General features: G+C 52.4%; 1 protein-coding gene across 5 annotated transcripts in view; it reads right to left on the bottom strand.

The window, feature by feature from the left end:
• The window catches only part of IL11RA (interleukin 11 receptor subunit alpha), a 123320-nt gene extending 106712 nt beyond the window's left edge, over positions 1 to 16608 (bottom strand). For 2 of the 5 annotated variants that reach the window (XM_053297425.1, XM_053297424.1), the window contains exon 1: positions 6282 to 6300. The gene's annotated coding sequence lies outside the window, so the exon portion shown is untranslated. Of the gene's footprint in view, positions 1 to 6281; positions 6301 to 16224 lie in introns of those variants that run through there. The other 3 variants (XM_053297433.1, XM_053297431.1, XM_053297430.1) reach the window with 3 other exon arrangements.
• Between the last annotated feature and the right edge of the window lie 3182 nt (positions 16609 to 19790).

Here is a 19790-nt window from a genome sequence, read left to right on the forward strand (position 1 = left end):
TCAGTGTTGTCTTCACAGACTGGCAGCGGCTTCTCCAAGGTTGCAGGCAAGAATCTCTCTCAGCCTTATCTTGGAGAAGCCAGGGAGGAAACTTGGAACCTTCTGCTCTTCCCAAAGCGGCTCCACCCCCTGAGGGGAATATCTGACAGTGCTCACACATCAAGTCTCCCATTCATATGCAACCAGGGTGGACCCTGCTTAGCTAAGGGGACATGCCATGCTTGATACCATAAGACCAGCTGTCCTCTGCAGATCAAGCCCATGGCCCATCTAGTTCAGCATCCTGTTTCCCACAGTTGCCCACCAGATGCCTCTGGGAAGCCCACAGGCAGGAGGTGATGAGGGCATGCCCTCTCTCTTGCTCCCCTGCAACTGGCATTGAGAGGCATCTTGCCTCTGAGGCTGGAGGTGGCCTATAGCCCTCGGACTAGTAGTCATTGATAGACCTGTCCTCCATGAATTTAATCAAACCCCTCTTAAAGGCATCCGAGCTGTTGGCTGTCACCACATCTTGTGACAGAGAATTCCATAAATTATGTGCTGTGTGAAAAAGTACTGTCTGAAAACTTCCTCTTGTTAGTCCTAAATTTCCTGACCTTCATTTTCATGGGATGACCACTGAAACTGAGCAAGGGAGAAAAATGTATCTCTCTGCACTCTCTCTACTTCTTACATAATTTTATATACTTAAATCACGTCTCCCAATAGTTGCCTCTTTTCCAAACTAAAAGAGGAGATCTACTTCTCCATGTCAACTTCTTCAGGAGTTGGCATATCCTCCCTAAATGCCTGCCTGGAAGCGGTAATGGGCTGGATGAGGGAGAATGAACTGAAGCTGAATCCAGATAAGACAGAGATACTTATTGTGCGGGGTCAGAACTCCAGAGACAATTTTGATCTCCCTGTTCTAGATGGGGTCACACTTCCCCAAAAGGAATGGGTTCGCAGTCTGGGAGTACTTCTGGATCCACACCTCTCCCTGGTTTCTCAGGTTGAGGCATGGCCAGGGGTGCTTTCTATCAGCTCCGGCTGATATGCCAGCTGTGTTCGTTTCTCGAGATCAATGACCTCAAGACACTGGTACATCTGTTGGTGACCTCCAGACTTGACTTTTGTAATGCGCTCTACGTGGGGCTGCCTTTGTACATCGTCCGGAAACTTCAGTTGGTTCAGAATGCGGCAGCCAGGTTGGTCTCTGGGTCATCTCGGAGAGACCATGTTACTCCTTTGCTGATGGAGTTACACTGGCTGCCAATAGGTTTCCGGGCAAAATACAAAGTGCTAGTTATAAAGCCCTAAACGACTTAGGCCCTGGGTATTTAAGAGTGCGTCTTTTTCATTATGAGCCCCACCGCCCATTTAGGTCATCTGAGGAGGTCCGTCTCCAGTTACCGCCAACTCGTCTGATGGCTACACAGAGACGGGCCTTCTCGGTTGCTGCTCCAAGATTGTGGAATGCGCTCCCTACTAAGATATGATCCTCCCCATCTCTGGCAATTTTTAAAAAAATCTAAAACCCCATCTTTTTAACCAAGCTTTCTCAGCGTTTTAAAATTTGTTGGTTTTAATTTTGTGATTTATTTTAAATTGTTGAATTGTTTTAACTTTTTATATGTGTTTTAATTGTTTTATGTTTACTGCCCAGAGATGAAAGTTTGGGCGGTATATAAATGTGATGAATGAATGAATGAATGAATGAATGAAGAGCCCCAGATGCTGCAGTCTTGCCTCATAAGGAAAGTGCTCCAGTTATCTAATGGCAAAAAAAGTAGCCAACACTAATTTTCTAGAGACACTTATTTTCTAGAGCTTAAGGGTCCAGTTTTAAATGGATGCATTTCAGATATCTGATCTCCACCAGGTTTGGAGGGGTGGTGTCACTAGTTGTCAACTGGTTGATGTCTGCACATTTTCAGGCAAACTGGGCAGTTTAGATTTAATGACAAATAGAATTCTCAGGGTTTATAATGGCAGAATGCTGAAACAACTCCTCAACTTAACTATAGATTAGAGGCGTGCACAACTCATATGACCTGGTGGGCTGAAACAGACCATGACTGAGCTCATGGGGGCTGAGGTCAATTTTAGGGTGCTGATTATTAAAGTAACACGTTATATCAATCAATTAATTAAAAAAATAAAATTAAAGTGGTAGTTCCCCTGACCATGTACAGAGTGGGGAGCAGATGGCACCTGCTGACACAACTCCCTCTGTGCATTCACCAGCTGGACTTCTGAAAGGGTTCTCCTGGGCATGCACCACACTTTGCAAATAGCCAGCAAGGGTAGCCTTGCTGCAAAGTTCTGCTGGTGCAGAATGGAGACAAGACGAGACCATGTGCGGACACACAGCCACGTGGACCACAGAAAGCACCACACCACAACAGTGCTTGGTTTCAACTGGATGTCCAAACATAAGAGCTACAAAGTCAGTATGTCTGTTTTTTTAATCAAAAGGCAGAAATCCCCCAAAGCAGGAGTCTGGTGCCAGATTTGTACAGGGGGGAACCCCCAAGCTGATGCCCCAGGCCCCAGCCCTTTCCATTTTGCCTCCTCTCACAAAAACGGGGGGAGAGGCAAGCAGATCTTGCAAGATCCCTCCAGGATACTTAGCTGAGACTGTCTTTTGACCTATAAACAAATTAAAGCCTTTGCGGGAAGGGCCATCAATCGCTTTGGGTGGGGGCTTCAACTGATTAGTGAATTCATTAGCCTATTAAAACAACATATTACAGCATTTCAGAGCAGCTGATATACTGAGTACTTTCCCCTCAACTTAATAAGAGAGACAAATCATTTTTCTTGGGTGTGATCCAGAAAGGGCAGCTGGTGCACATCCTCCGTTGGTGTTAATGGGGACGCTCCCGTTACCAGCTATTACTTATTTCTTGTAGACGTCGACACTCCGCCTTTCCGTCCCATTCACGGGACACTCCAGGCGGTGAGCAACCACCAGTTTCAGCACAATAAGCACCACGAGGCAAAGAGCAGAGCAGGAGCCACAGCAATCCAAAACTCTCATCCCAGCGAGCCAGGCAGTTGCCAAAGGAGGTGCAGCTGCCTCTGGTCCCTGGCAGCAGCTCAGGGGGGGGGCCTCCCCTCTCTCCTACCCGGCTTGAGAGCCGTACTGCCTGCAGGCTGGCCATTCGTCAGGTAGGCTGACTGTACAGCTCTACCTGATGAACGGCCAGTCTGCAGGCAGCACAGCTCTGAAGCAGGGTGGGAGAGAGAGGACCCCCCCCCGAGCTGCTGCCAGGGACCAGAGGCAGCTGCACCTCTTTTGGTGCCCCCCAGACCCATTAGGACAAGCTGCTACTGACAAAGCACGGAACTGCAGAGAGGGCAGGCATAACTCCCAGGCAGATTAAAGTGTACACTTTGAGCAGGTGGTGGAACCATGGGATGGACGGGGCTTGTCTGATCTCACAAGGCCAGGAGTTCCACAGGCTACATGCCATCATTGCGGGAAGGTCCACCTTGTGCACTACCACTGCCAACTGCTACCTGAGCCAAGAGGCACCTTTCAAGTGCTGGCTTCCTTTATCCTGAGGAGGGCGCTTTCCAGATTAGCCACTCAACAGGGGCAAAATGCTTCCGTTCAGGCAAATCACATTCAAAACGTAAATAGCAAAGCGCCCAGCAAGGGAGCAGTCTTGCAAAAACTAACAACCTGAAAAAACAGCAACCTTTTTACACCGGACATACAACATTTCATCAATAAATTGCAGCAATTAAATCCGAAACAAGGCACTGGAAATGTGAACGGCACCCTGCCGTCAGCGTCGGGACTGCAGTGTCACAACACAGGAAGTGCGGGAGCACACTTCCGAGATATGCCCTGACACACACACACACACACACACACACCCCGTTGCAGGGGCCAGCAGAAGAGCAACTGCCTCTATCCAGGCCAGCGTAGTCCCTCTTCTGTGGCAGCTGCTGATGTCTCCCTTGGTAGACTTGAGCCCCTTTGAGACAGAGACTCGTCTTCTCATTCCTTTTGCTCCATAAGCTGCTTTTAACAATCCGGCACCTGCACCTGCAAATGTGGCAGGAGACACAAAAGCCCCTCCCCGCAGGTGACCTCAGGAGTCAAGTGGACTGCACCCAGAGGAGCTTATAGAGGAAGGGACGGACAGCGGCCACCTCCCTGCATGCAGCTGCTGGGCACAAGGACTCCCGGGGAGGGTCCCAAGAGCAAAGAGCGTGGTCCTTTCCAGCCCAAGAGAGGCCTTGCTTTCCAAGCACTGTGTCAAAGACAACCGCAACAGCAATTTAATAAAGGGAGTCTTACCACTAAATTTTTTAGTAGCTCAGATCGGGGGCGAGGGAGAAGAAGCTGGTACCCTGCTTTACAATAGCGTTGAAGAAATGTCAAAACAAAGTCCAAAGAGATGTTTAGATGGAGCTGTTACTGCATCCAGAGACATCCCTGCTTTGTTTCACACACACACACACACACACACACACCCCACTGGTTTACAGCAATGCTATCTGCACATTTCACCCTTCCATGGAATATGCTGGGAATGCAGTCCAAAAATCTAAACATGGAGACAACTTTCAAAAGGCTCTTTCCAGGTCCCCCAAATCTTTGCAAATTATGATGTGACAACAGCTTGCAACAAAAAGCTTGATGATCAGCTGGGTTAGCTGATGTGTGACAGGCCTGGAGAAGGACCAGACCCACCATTCTATAGGGCAGGAGAGGCTGCATTTCTTTTTGGCAGAGACGAAGAAGAATCATACATGGTCTGTGTGATTTGCATGTTTAGACTGGAGGAAAGATTTGAGATTTGGCCGATTGTCCTGTCCTCTCCCAAGGCAGGATTAAATTAATTTATAAACCAAATGCATAAAAATAAGGGGAGTTACTGTCTGCAATCCAGGGGAGACAAAGCCCAGAGAGAGAGGGTGGGGGGAACAAAGGAAGCTGCCTTCTACTGAGTCAGACCATTGGTCCACCTAGCTCAGTAGTGACCACACAGACCAGCAGCGGCTTCTCCAAGCTTGCAGGCAGGAATCACTCTCAGCCCTGCCTTGGAGATGCTGCCCGGGAGGGAATCTGGAACCTTCTGCTCTTCCCAGAGTGGCCCCATCACCTATGAGGAGTATCTTACAGTGCTCACACAAGTTGTCTCCCATTCAAATGCAACCAGGACAGACCCTGCTTAGCGAGGGGGACAAGTCCTGCTTGCTACCACCAGATCAGCTCTCCCCCCTTAGGCCTCTTTGAGGTCTCTCCCCCCTTAGAAAGAGTGCCTGTTTGTTTCCTCGGGGGCTTCGCCCCGGCACCTCCCACCCATGAATGCCAAGCAGCTTTTCAAATGCGTCTGGCTCGCCCACCCAAAACGTAAAGTGCCTGGGCACAGTTTTTGCAATGGAAAGTGGGAAACGAATTTGGTCACACTTGCACATGCAGGTCAGTATTAATACACCGTCCAGTTAAAACCCCCACCCAACTGCAGTAATCAGCAGCCAGTCCAAAGAAGAGGGTCTTGCAGAACTTCCCAAAAAGGCGCAGGCTTGGATTCTGCGGAGTCTCCAAGAGGCGGCACTCCGCAATAGTGGGGCAACCAGCGAGGACGCCTGGCCACCCAACTTCACTGACAAGCCCATGGAAGAGCCAGGAGAGCATTTGCTGTCATCTGCTGAGAGGGTGATGGAGCACAGGAACCTCCAACCACATGGTCACCCACCCAATGATGTGTCCTGAGAACGGAATCCTCCCTTCCCGCCAACTGGCTAGTGACCCTGAGTAGCTTGTAAAGTTATAATCCCTGGTGGCAAGTGCAAGGGCCAGTGAAGAGACTACTGGACTGACCACTGAGAGACGCAGCAGGCTCAAGTCCCATCTCTGCCATGGATTCACTGGATGGGCAGAGCAAGCCTCCACTCTCTGTCTGTGAAATGGCCTGATAACAACTGTGAGCCCTCTGCACTTCCACCACCCCTTTTCCCTAACCCATGGCCCAAAGTGCAGAGGGTCCCATCCTAGGAGATCAAGAACCTGCCAGTTGGATCAGACCATAGATCATCACGTCCAGCATCCTGCTTCTTGCAGAGGCCAGCCAGGTACCCCCAGAAATCTTACAGGTCACGGATGCTCCACCCTGCCCATGTTTGCCCCCAAACAAGTGGTATGCAGAGGTACACTGCCTCTGAATCTGGAGGCTCCACATAGACCAATTAATGGAGGAGGAGGAGGAGGAGGAGGTCTATTTGGTCCCCTTCAGCCCCACAACGCAAGCATCATTTCTGCATGAAGTCTGCATACCCACCAGCAGTTTGCAAGGTTCCCAGGAGGCTCCGTTCCACAGCAGGGCCATGCTTGCACTAACCCCTCGCAGAGGTCTGGGCCCCTTTGCTGCCAGCCCCTGCCCTCCCTCAGTCGAAGGGCGACAGTGGAGAGGACCATGCTGGACAGACAGGCGGGCTGGCTGGCCATAAACCAAGGTGGCAAAGCTCCCGATAAGGCCGCGGGCCACAAAGGGGAAGCTTGTGCTGCTTCCAAGACGATCCGGGCTGGGGGGCTGACAGCGCACTGAGTCACCCGCGCGTTCCTGCACTCAGCCATTGATTCATTCATGCTTCACCAGGGAGGCCAGAGCAGCCAAGCGCCCGGCTCTCTCCTCCCTCCCCCTCCCCAGATGCCATCACTAGAAGAGGTTGCTACTACAGCAAGGGAAAGGTTGCTGAGCAGACGGGGGAGCCGCAGAGGAGGAGTAACAAGGGATGCAGCACAAAGCCATCGCCAGAGAGGTGCCGGCAGACCCCCCAACTCCCTCCCGGAGGATGCGTGAACAGGCGGAGCTTCCCTAGGAGCTGAGCACCCCCCCACCAGGAAACACACAGCCCGCCCCATGCAACGGAGGAGGCCATCCTTCCTTCCTAGTCCTGCCCGTCACCCCTCGGCTGCCTCTCCTGTTTCCTCTCCAAGCACAGCTGCCAAAACCGTGTCGGGGGGGGGGGACTCCCTCTCCTTTCTCCCCACCAAGAGGTCTTGCTGCCCCTCCCTCAATCTACAGCCCACCACCCAACTCAACAGCCCAGAGTAAAGAGGGCGGAGAGCGGAGGTGCTTCTGAGGGGAGGGAGGCAGGGAAGGAGGACCAGCAGGTGAGGGGGAGGAGGAGGAGGAGGAGTCCCAGAGGAAGGCCAGGCCCCAGGCGGGAGAAGAGGGGAGGGGCGGGAACCTAACAGCAGCTGAATCCGTTGTTTTCTAGCATGGAGGGGCGACATGGAAGGAAATGAATCTGAGTTCAATTTCCTTGCAAACATTCCAAGATTTCATTCTCTGGATCTGATTTTTTTCTCCCCAACACTCCTAGCTTTTGATGGGATGGGATCCCAAACTGGGGGAAGCACACACAAGGCATGAAAGAAGGGGATTCTGGCATGAAATGTGCCCATGAGAGTAGAGTTCAGCAGCTCATTCCAGATCTATCCAGAGACATTCACAAGGAACCCCAAGCCCAGATGCTGATGAATGACAACTCCCATCATTCCCAGTCACAATGGGCTCTTCCATTCCAACTGGGGATGATGGGAGTTGCAGTCCAACAACATTCAGGGAACCAACTAGGTTATCAACCCCAGGGATAGTCTAAACTCACATAAATGCACATAAACTGTCCAGTTCTCCCCTCACTGGCTGAAAAACAAGAGCATTCCTGTTTCCACAGAGCAGCCCAGAGTCCTGTGTGAACATCAGATCTGCCACACCCGGACACTCCAAAGGGTCCATCTAGTCTAGCACTCTGTCTTGCAAAGATGTCCTTGAGAAGCTCACGACCAGAACAGGATGAGGAGACTGCCATCCCCATCATTTGTTCCAAACACTCGGTAATAAAAGGTAAACTGCCTCTGATCGTGGAGGTTCTACTGAGCTATCATTAACAACTGATGACAGATCTCTCCTCCATGAGCCCAAGCTACGTACGTCTTCTGGCAACCAATTCCACAAGTTACTTTTGCATTCAGCATTAAGAAATAAACAAGACACATGGCAGTGCATTATTCTTCTGAGCCTACTGACATGCCATTTCTCACCTCCTTCCCTCCACAACACAAGCAATGCAGAGATTCCTACTCTGGACCAAAACATCCACAGATGACTCTGCAAGACGTTAAGGCCCACTCTGCAAAGGAAGACGCCCTGCTCAGCCCCCCTGCTGCTATGCCAGCTAAATCCCCTGCAGCAGCAGATCCAGAGAGGGCAGGGGCTCGCCATGCTGCCCCCCAGCAGCCCAGGGCAAGGGCTTCCTCTCCACTTCCACCTGCACAACTTGCAGGGATGACAACGCCCGATCTTGGTGGAAAGCAGAAGCCACTCATGGTTCGACTCTCCAAAAAGGGAGGGCCCTGCACATCTTCATCTCTCGCACCACCACCCGAGGAGCGATCGGCAGCAAGGCTTCATTCTTGAGCCAACCCTTCACACGACCAAGAGTGGCACAACCGTCACCCACAACCACAGCACGGAGCAGCTGCTTTGGGAGGGGCTGCAGCTCAGTGACAGAGGAGCCTCTGCTTTGCACGCAGAGGGTCCCAGGTTCAGCCTCTGACAGCATCTCTGGGAGGGCAGGGCTGGGAAAGACCCTTCTACCGAGTCAGACGCTTGGGGTCCATCTAGCTCTGCACCGTCTGGCAGTGGCTTTCCAGGGATTAAGACAGAGAGGTCTGAGTCCTACCTGGAGAGGCTGCTTCCCATGTACTCCTTCTCCTGCAGAAGCAGCTGCCTTATACGGAATCAGACCAACAGCCGCTGAGGCTCAGCTGGAACCAGCCCGCTGAGGCCTGACTGAGATCCTTTGTTGCTGGAGGTGCCAGGAACTGACCTGGACCTTCTGCACGCTCAGGCTCTGCTACTACAACTGAACTGCAAGGCAGTGCTGGACAGAATTAATGGCAAGGACTTGATAGATAGCATGCTCCTTCCCTCCACAAATCTTTCACAAGGCAGGCAATCATCAACATTCCTGTTTTAGAGAGGAAGGAACAGGCCGGGAAACAACCAACCTACGCAGCTGCTGTCTACAGAGTCACACCACTGGGACAGCCAGACTGTGGTGGCTCTGTGAGATCTCTGGAAGAGAGAGATTCATTTCTCTTCCTGCTGCCAAAGATCATAAGAACCTAAGAAGGACCCTGCTAGATCAGGCCCAAGGAGGCCTGTCCAGTCCAGCATCCTGTCTCACACAGTGGCCCACCAGATGCCTCCGAGAAGCCCATAGGCATGAAGTATGTGCATGCCCTCTCTCCTGCTGATGCTCCCCTACAACTGATATTTAGAGGCATCTTGCCTCTGAGGCTGGAGGTGGCCTATAGCCACCAGACTAGTAGCCATTGATAGACCTGTTCTCCCTGACTTTGTCTAAGCCCCTTTTAAAGCCATCCAACTGGTGGCCATCTCCACATCCTGTGGCAGAGAATTCCCTAGAGTAATTGTGCGCTGTGTGAAGAAGTGTCTTGGTCCTTGTCTTGGTCCTAAATTTCGTGGCAATCAATATCATAGGATGACCTCTGGTTCTTGTGTTATGTGAGAAGGAGAAGGTGTTCTCTCTATCCACTTTCTCCACACCATGCATGATTTTATAGACCTCTATCATGTCTCCCTACAGCCATCTTTTTTCTAAACTAAAAAGCCCCAAGTGTTGTAGTCTTGCCTCATAAGGAAGGTGCTCCGGGCGCCTGATCATCTTGGTTGCCCTTTTCTGCACCTTTTCCAGTTCTGCAATGTAATTCTTAAGATACAGTGATCAGAACTGCACATAATACTGCAAACATAGCCACACCATAGATTTGTATAAAGACATTATAATACTAGCCTTTTTATTTTCAATCCCCTTCCTAATAATTTGCCTTTTCCACTACTGCTGCGCACTGAGTCAGCATGTCCAACGAGCTGTCCACCACAACCCCCAGATCTCTCATGGTCAACTGGCAGCTCAAATTCCATCAGTGTATATGTGAAGTTGGGTTTTTTTGTCCATTCATTTCTACTCTCTGTTTCCTGTTCTTCAACCAGTTACCGATCTACATGTGAACCTGTCCCCTTATCCCATGAGAGCTTTTGGTGGGGAACTTTGTCAAACGCTTTTTGGAAGTCCAAGTATACTATGACAACCAGATCACCTTTATCCACAAGCCTGTTGACATTCTCAAAGAACTGCAAAAGTTTAGTGAGGTAAGACTTGCCCTTGTGGAAGCCAGGCTGGTTCTCCTTCAGCAGGGCCTGTTCTTCTATATATTTAAGAACTGCGTCCTTAAGTATGCTTTCCATTAATTTACCCGGCACCAAAGGTAAACTAACTGGCCTGTAATTTCCCAGATCAACCCAGGATCCCTTCTTGAAAATCGGAGTTACATTAGTTCCTTTTAACTAGAGATGCTAGGGACTGAAGCCACCATCTCGGCATGAGGAGTCATGTTTGCAGAAGCAACTCCATGTTCTCACAGCCTAGGTGAGCAAGTATATTGAACCCAGCTCTCTAGTGCAGAGATTCCCAAACTTGGCTTCCCAGACAGGAAGGAGAGCCTGTCTTGTGAGGGTGAGCATGAACTGTCCCCTTTGCTAAGCAGGGCCCACGTTGGTTTGCATTTGGATGACTATGTGTGAGCACTGTGAGATTTCCCCATGGGAAAGGCGTTTGGCATGCAAAAGATCCCAGACTGAATTTCCACTAGGGCTTAGAAAGATTTCTGCTTGAAACCTTGGAGAAGTGCTGCCAGTCAACATAGGCAATACTGAGCTAGATGGACCAAGGGTCTGACTCAGTAGGAAGGAGCTTGTGTTCCCATGTGTTGAACTCCTATCACACCAGTCACAATGGACAAAGGTCACTGGGGGATGATGGGAGTTATAGTCCCACAATAAGGCTGGACAGCACGTTGAAAGTGTCGACTCAATGTGTGGCAGCTGTGGAAAAAGGCCAATTCCATGCTAGGGATCATTAGGAAGGGGATAGAAAATAAAACGGCTCATATTATAATGCCCTTATACAAATCTATGGTGCGGCCACATCTGGAGTACTGTGTACAATTCTGGTCAACACCATCTAAAAAAGGACATTGTAGAACTGGGAAAGGTGCAGAAGAGGGCAACCAAGATGACCAGGGGCCTAGAGCACCTTCCTTATGAGGCAAGGCTACAACACCTGGGGCTTTTTAGTTTAGAAAAAAAGATGACTGCAGGGAGACATGAGAGAGGTCTATAAAATCATGCAAGGTGTGGAGAAAGTGGATAGAGAGAAATTCTTCTCCCTCTCCCATAACACTAGAACCAGGGGTCATCCCATGAAATTGACTGCCAGGAAATTTAGGACCAGCTAATGGAGGTACTTTTTCACACAACACATAATCAACTTGTGGAATTCTCTACCACAAGATGTGGTGACAGCCAGCAACCTGGATTGCTTTAAGAGGAGATTGGATAACTTCATGGAGGAGAGGTCTATCATCGGCTGCTAGTCGGAGGGCTATAGCCCCCCCCCCCCCCGCCTCCAAGGCAGGATGCCTCTGAGTCCCAGTTGCAGGGGAGTCACAGCAGGAGAGAGGGCAGGCCCCTTTCAGCTCCTGCCTGCAGCCTTCCAGCAGCATCTGGTGGGCCACGGTGTGAAACAGGATGCTGGACCAGATGGGCCTTCTTGGGACTGATCCAGCAGGGCTATTCTTATGTTCTTACGTAAGGTTGGGAACCAATTAATCATCACCATCACCATGTTTATTTGTTAACTGCCCCATAACAAATTGTTCTCTGGGTGGCTCACAACACAATATTAAAACATCCAATAACAGGAAGTTCTGGTAAGAACTAATCTGCCTACTTTTCTTTCACTATCCCTACAACTGGACTAAACTTGGCCCAAATCGCTTTGGCAGATCACAAGTTAGACCACTTCTGCCTCAAACATTTACACGTCCACCAACTTGATATGGGGTGGATGACATCATAACAAACTACGCCATTGAGGCATCCCTATGTGTCACCCACTACACCTGTACCAAATTTGGTTCAAATCAGTTAGACAGTCCACAAGTTAGCCCATTTGTGCCTCAAACATTCATGCTTCTGTCATCTTGAATTGGGGTGGATGACATCATCACAAACTAGGCTGTTAAGGTGTCCCTATGTGTCCCTAAAACTGTACCCGATTTCATTCATATTGGTCCAAGTGTTACAAAGTTGATAGGGGGGACACAAACATGGATGGACACACACAGAATGCTGGCTGATCTCAGAAGCTTAAGGAAAGTAGGCTAAAACACATAAAACATATCAAATCACAACGCACACACACACACTTAAAAACTTGGTCTTTTAAAGTCAATTTTTAAAATCCTCAGTGAACAAATAGGAGTCTTCACCTGACGTCTAAAAGAACGAAGTGATGGTACCAGGCGAACCTCACTGGGGAGGCTATTCCATAAACAGGGTGCAACCCCTGAAAAGGCCCCTTCCCACTTCACCTCATTTGGCAGGGCCAGCACCTGGTGGAGGACCTCCAAAAATGGTCTTAAGGTCCAGCTTGGGATATATGGGGCAAGGCGCTTTCTCAGGAGCCTGGTCCCAAGCCATTCAGGGCTTTCAAGGTGGAAACCAGCACTTTGAATGGGGTCCAGAAATGGCCTGGGAGCCAGTGCAGCTGATGAAGCACTGGGGTCATGTGATCAAAACACCCAGTCCCCGTTAATAATCTCGCAGCCCTATTTTGTACCAGTTTCTGGGCTGTTTTCAAAGGCAGCCCCACGTACAATGCACTGCGGTCATCTAAGCGAGAGGTGACCCGAGCGGGAGTGACTGTGGCCAAGCTCTCTCTGCCCAGGGAAGGGCGCAGTTGGCGTATCAGCCGAAGCGCTCCAGGCCACAGAGGCCACGTGAGCCTCTAGTGACAGTGCTGGATCGGTGAGCACCCCCAGACTGCGAACCTGGTCCTTCAGGGGGAGTGCAACTCCATCTGATTATTCACCTGGGCAGAGGAACCCCCAACCAGGAGTACTTCTCTCTTGCCTGGATTAGGCATGTGCCTGAAATGTTTTGGAGGCCATTATAAAGGCCTCCGAAACGTTTCGGCGCTGGGGGGGTGGGGGTGGTTTCACGTGTGCCCAGGCACACACGCGCTTGCTACTTCTGGCCACTTCCGGCCGATGGGGAAAACGGGGCGGCAGGGAGGAATGCTGCCGCCCCGAGAGGCTTAAAAATAACAGAGCGCCGGTGGGGGAAATGCGGCGGGAGGGGTGAGTATACTCTCCCCCGCCCTTAAAGTACCACCCCTGCCAGCACCGAAGATATCCATGCACATCCCTAGCCTGGATCGAGTCTCAGCCTGTTCACCCTCATCCAGTCCATTACTGAATCCAGGCATGGATTCAGGACAGTCACCGCCTCACCTGCGTCTGATGAAAAAGAGAGCGCCAAATCTCTGGACGGCCTTTCCCGGCGGTTCCCTGCAGACGTCAAACAGCAGAGGGGAAAGAAGGGAACCCGATGGTGGCACCCCAGAGCACAACCGCCCAGAGTAGTAACACACACACACACACACACACACACACCCAGCAGCAGCACCTCATGGGAGCCGGGCCGCCTCCAGCAGTGCCTCCCACACTCAACTGGGCCAGCCTCTCCAAAAGGCTACCCTGGTCAACGGCACGGAGAGCTGCTGAGAGGTCCAAGAGAATTAGCAGGGTTGGACTCCACCATCTCTCTCTCTCTCTCTCTCTCTCTCTCTCTCTCTCTCTCTCCCAAGGTCACCTCACAGCAGAAAACAGTTTCTGCTCCAAGCTGGGCCTGAAGCCTGATTGAAATGGATCTAGACAGTCTGTGCACACATTAGAAGGATCACCAGTGGAACTGAACACTAACAGCATGGGGTGGACCTGTAAGCAGAGAGGCGGATCTTCTCTCCCCCACTTGGCCGGCCGAGTCCCTGCCCCCACAACATTCCGTGGCCTTGCAGACCATCAGAAGAGAAGCTGCCTCATCCATGCAGGATCCCGCCAGAGCAGTTCAGCACACCAGTCTCTCCCGCTCAAGCGGTTTGTAACGTGGACTTAAATCTACAAGCCCTGGCACGGTTCCTTCCAAGGTCATCATTCACAAAGAGTGCCAAGGCGGCTTCAAGGCACTGGAGTCTTCTTGTGGATCCACCCAGACCACACGTTCTCACCAACACGCTGCCTATCTGGCTTCCACCCCAGCCTTGGTGCTCTCCTGCCTGCTCTCCGAGCCCTTCACAGCTCAAGACTCTGCAGCACGGCAAAACACACACACCAGGCCATCCTGCTGCTGCTCCTTCGTTGCAACCACATTCCTGTCAAAACGCCACCTTGGTCAGCTCTAACCAACCTTCCCAATGCAGTCTATGAGCTCTCAAGTTCTGCGGAGCCTCGGAATAGGTCCCCTTGGAAGGACGTAGAGGCATCGTTCAAGACATGAGTTCAGTGCCCCTTGCCCCCTTCCTTTCAGCCCCATCAAGCCCTGGATCACAGGGGGTCCTGCTGAAGACACCCCTCAAAGCAAAGGAGGCCAAACATTTGGCACACCAAAGGTGTGCATACCAGCAGCCAAACATTTGACCACAGCCCAATGAATGATGGTATGTATTTGAGGATTCTCAGGGAAGAGGTGTGCATGTTTGTGTGTTTGTGAATGCCTGCATGTATTATTTATTTATTTAGTGCACTGATATACCGCCCAGTACAAAAGTCCCTGGGTGGTTCACAATGCTGAAATATTTGTTCAAGCACCTGTGTGTGTGCACGCGCTCAGACTCTCGGATGGAGGTGCCTAGGCGAGATTTGTGGGATGGGCCATAATTTAGGGGCCAAGTTGATGCTTTGCATGAGGAAGGCCCCACATCCCAACGCCCTTCTCTGCCTGAAACCTTGGAGAGCACCTGCTGCTGACACGGAGAGACCCGTCGTCGAACTCGGGAGAAGGCGGCTTCACAGGTTCTTACGTTGCACGTGAGAGGGAGCGAGAGCGCGCGTCTGCAAGCAGGCAGGCGAGAGAGCGGCTCTGCAGAGCGGTGCCTGCCAAGCTGACCTTTTCCGCGGCAGTTCCCACCATGAGAAGCGCCGCCACGCAGAGCATTTCCCAATCCCAGGCAGGGCAGCCTCGCAGCGTCCCAAGCTCTGTGGTCCTCCTCCGCGCTCCAGGCGGCTCCCCGCCCCCTCCGCCCCGCGCCAGGACCCCGCGGTTGCCAGTCGGCTGGCGGCGCAGAGGGGCCCGCTGCTGCTGCTGCTGCTGCTGCCCTGTCTTCGCCCGCTCTCTCGCCCGCCCCCCTCCCTCCCTCCCTCCCTCCCGCCTGGCACTTTACCGGCAGTGAGCTGCGATTCCTTTCGGGCAATAAAAGTTGGGCTGCCAGCTGCAGCTGCCGAGCCGGGGCGGGCGACGGGGGAGAAGTCGCCACGGACTGAGCCTCCAAGGGATGGCGGAGGCCAGGCAGGCCGGGAGGGGCGCCCCAAAGCCTCGCAGAGAGAGGGGACCAGGGGCGGGGGGGGAGGGGAGGGGAGGGGGCTGCCTGCGAGCGCCTCGCACGCATACCGCCGCCGCCGCCGCAGGGAGCTTTATGGGTTCCCGTTACTTGCAGGCCGCCCGCCCGCCCGCGGGAACTGGCCTTATTGGCGACGCCTGGCTGCTGGTTGCTCCAGGCTGCGGAAGGGCCAGCCCCCTCCCCCGAAAGGCTCCGGGCCACAATCCCCAGCTAAAGGGGGCTACGAAGGGCTGGGGCGGGCGGCGGCAAGGGGGGGGCATGAGGTGGCCCTGCGGGGAAGATGCAACAGTTCCCTCGCTCTCCAGGAGGCTGCGGATGCGGGGGGGGGGGGTCTCTGGAGGGGGAGTCGGCTTGCGGCTGACCTCGGGAGCTGCCGACCCAGAGGAGGAGGGGGGCCCGCTCTCTGCCAGGGCAGGGGGCGCCGGGGAAGGGGGGTGGCCAGATCTGCGGGGCCGGGGGGAGCTGGGGCAGGTCTGTCTGCCTCCCAGGAGGTTCCCATTGGCGGCGGCCAGCCAGCGTCGCGCAGCTCCCCCGGGCATCGGCCGCCCCGAGGATGGCGGGCGCCTCTGTCTGCAGCTAGGCACGCCGGGGGGGGGGGGGGCGGGCAGACGATGCCCCCACAGCCAGCACAGCAGCCCGGCTGCCTGCGGGAAATGCCGCCCGGGACGCGCCAGGAGTCCCCCGGGCTCTGCCCCGCGCCCCTCCCCGCGGCCGGCATCTGCCTCTCACCTCCTTCTCCGCGGCGGCGGCGGCGGCGGCGGCTGCTCCTCCTCCTGCTCCTGGCTCCGGCCGGCGAGCGAGCGAGCGGGCTCCGGGCTGGCGGCGCAGGACGCGCGACCGCTGCTGGCGCGCCCCGGCGGAGGCTGCCCGGCCGCCTGGCTCGCTCCCGCCCCGCGCAATTGGCGAGGGCCGCTGCCAATCCGAGCCGCCGGGGCGCTTCCTGTCTGGGCAGGAGGAGGACCGCCGGGGGAGGCGCGGGCCGGGCGATGCGGCTGCTTGGCCGGGCTCCCTCCCGCTCGACGGCGCGTGGCGGGTCCCGGTGCCTCCAGCCTGCGGGCCACGCGGCGCCTCCAGCCGGAGCAGCCGGATGGCGGGGACAGAGACGGCTCGCGGGGCTGGGTTGGAGTGCGTCTCCCGGCTCAAGGGGGCGGCTGGTAACAAGAGCAACAGCGGGAACAATCCCGTGGAAGCAAAAGCGCCGGCAGCAATAATAATTATTATTTTTAAACCCTACAAAACTGCCTTTTTAAAGGTGGGGGGGGGCACTGAAAATAAACTAGCCCGCTGTGCCTGCTGCATTCAAGTTAAAAGTGAACCTGGGGACGGACACCCCCCCCCCCGCCGCCAATCCATGGCACAGATAGGAAGCGGGTCTGCTGCAGCGGCGTCCAGCGTGACGTGTGCGCCACTGTGCCTGTGTACACTGTGCGGAACACGACGACGTGTGGATGGGGCTACAAGAGCAGGCACAAAATACCCGGGGGCGGGGGCTCTTGCTAGTTGCCACCGATCTTTGGGTGGCACCTTCCCCGTCAGTTTTCTCCGTGATGGTGGGTGGCAGCAGGGTCACCTCCAGGGCTGGGCCGGGAGACGAGAGCACGCAGCTTTTGCACACAAGCGGCTTTTCCTGCAGCAATCCCAGACGGATGGCGCCCCCTTGGAGTGGCACAGCCACGGGGAAGAGCCACAGGCCGCCCGGGCTCTGCTGCTCCGTGGCTGCGCCCTTCAGAAGCAACTTCCAGCTGCACAGGTTTGCCCTGCCAAACCTCTGGCCAGAGGTGCCTTTTCTCAGCTTTGGCTGATACACCAGAACAGTAGTACATCTGCCAGTCACCTCCAGACTTGACTACTGCAATGAGCTCTATGTGGGGCTGCCTTTGTATGTAGTCGGGAAACTGCAGTTGGTCCAGAATGCAGCAGCCAGGTTGGTCTCTGGGTCATCTCGGAGAGATCATGTTACTCCTGGATTGAAAGAGCTACACTGGCTGCCAATAAGTTTCCGGGCAAAATACAAGGTCTTGGTTATAGCCTATAAAGCCCTAAACAGCCCTGGGTATTTAAGAGAACGCCTTTTTCACTATGAGCCCCACTGCCCATTGAGATAATCAGGAGAGGTCCATCTGCAGTTGCCACCCAGTGGCAACTGGTGGCAACTCTGGTGGCTACCCAGGGACGGACCTTCTCAGTTGCTGCCCTGAGGCTTTGGAAACGTGCTCCGTAGTGAAATAAAAGCCTCCCCATCTCTTACAGCTTTTAAAAAGGCAGTTGAGACACATTTGTTCACCCAGGCTTTTAGTTAGATAGTTCAATGGTTTTGTAAAAATAGTTTTAACATTGTTTTACATCTTAAATTATTGTAATGTTTAAACCTTTTTATTTGTTGTATTGTTTTGTTGTAAACCACCCAGAGACTTGTGTTTTGGGCAGTATACAAATATGCTAAATAAGTAAATAAATAAATGCCAAAATGGAGCCCCTGTGTGAAGTGGCTGAGGGCGTCTTGGTGGCGGGCAGCTCCACATCCCAAGGGCTTTTTCCTGACTGTAATCATGTTCTGCACCCTGTCTAGCTATCAGGGTGGTTTTATTTGCAGTTCTGCTATTGTTCCTTCACTCTCTGACCTTGTCAACCTGGCTTCTCTCTCTTCCCTTCTGGGCCTCCAATGCTGCCCTGCCCTTCTGAATGTAGGCTGCTTCCACACAGGAGCGGCTTGTCCTAACAAGCTGGGGGGGGGCACCAAAGGAGCCAGGAAGCAGAGCCAGATATGCCTCCCCCCCCCGCCCCGTTCCTGCTTCCACACTATTCCTTCTCTCCGGAGTTCTCATCCTTTGCTCACTCACTTTCTGTGGAGAAACTCGATGACGTCATTGACAGAACGTTGCCTTCCAGCACGTTCTGGGGTGGCCTCCCACTGGCTTTTCCAGGTCTGATGTCTGGTCATCCTTTGTGATAAAATGCAACTGTTTCACCAGCCTGCCCAGCATGGACAGGCAAAGTGCTTAGTGAGACTAAAGGTAAAAGTGTGCTGTCGAGTCGGTTTTGACTCCAGGTGTCCACAGAGCCCTGTGTGGTTTTCTTTGGTAGAATACAGGAGGGGTTTGCCATTGCCTCCTCCCACGCAGTGTGAGATGATGCCTGTCAGCATCTTCCTAGATCTCTGCTGCCTGATATAGTCCCAGCAGGGATTCGAACCAGCCACCTTCTGCTTGTTAGTCAGGCATTTCCCCACTGTGCCACTTAAGGTGACTCTTAAGAGTAAATATCACTCATTTAATTAAAAGCTGCCCATTTGCGGGTTCTGCTCCTTATATTGCTTTCTGTTTGGCTTGAAGTATTGGTTCCCACCCCCCCTTTCTTTTATAGCACTATTTTGTTACATAAGAAAAGTATGTAAAGAAACCATTAATTAATCTTCCCTCTGCAGGAAATGTGACTAATTATGGGGCAATTCATCACCAATTCCCTTGCAGCATTGATGAGGAAGGAAGAAATGAAACAGGCACACACACAGCGCAGAGGAAACTTTGAATTCACAGTGCAGGGACTTTTGCTGAATGGAGCTCACTACAGTCGGATCATGGCCACGAGGAAGGACGCTGCGGGGAATCCAGAACTCTGTGGAACCTCTGACTTCCAGTTGACCTTGGAGAAGTCAGGCCTCAGCCACAGAGACTGGGGCTCTGCCTCTCCCTGTCAAAAGAAGCCAAGGCAGCTAAACAAACCCATTTAATTGCAATCAATCAATCAATCAATCAAACCATTCTAGAACAGCTCAGGGCAGTTCCCATAAAACATAAAATATCTGCTTATATCTGGTAGGATTTTGTTTTTTTTTAGTTTTTTTGTTCTCTGTTTTTAGCTTTTTATTAATAACTTCTAATTTGAAACTTTAAAAATTTGTCATTCTAAATGTTAAAATGTCATTTTAATTTTTTAGTTTATATTGTTTCTGTTTTATTAGTGTTCTGAACTAGCCCAAGCAATAGTGTGCTGGAGGGGTGGGATATAAATATTTTAAATAAATAAATAAATAAATAAATAAATAAAAGCAGTTAAAGCATTAATAGAAAACTCATCTTTAAAAGAGTTTAACACTATTTATTATTCAAAGCCAGGCGGAAAAGATGGGTCCTTACTCTTTAGAACTCCCTTGAAGGCCTCCAAAGATGATCAGCCTCTTTTACGGAGCATGTCCCATAATTCAGGGGCGACAACTGCAAAAGCTCGATCCTAGGTTGCCACCAGACGAACTGCTGGCACCTGGACCTCTCCCAGGACATTAAAGTTTTAGTTTT

Source organism: Hemicordylus capensis, chromosome 2, assembly GCF_027244095.1.
Source record: "Hemicordylus capensis ecotype Gifberg chromosome 2, rHemCap1.1.pri, whole genome shotgun sequence".
Classification (NCBI taxonomy): domain Eukaryota; kingdom Metazoa; phylum Chordata; class Lepidosauria; order Squamata; family Cordylidae; genus Hemicordylus; species Hemicordylus capensis.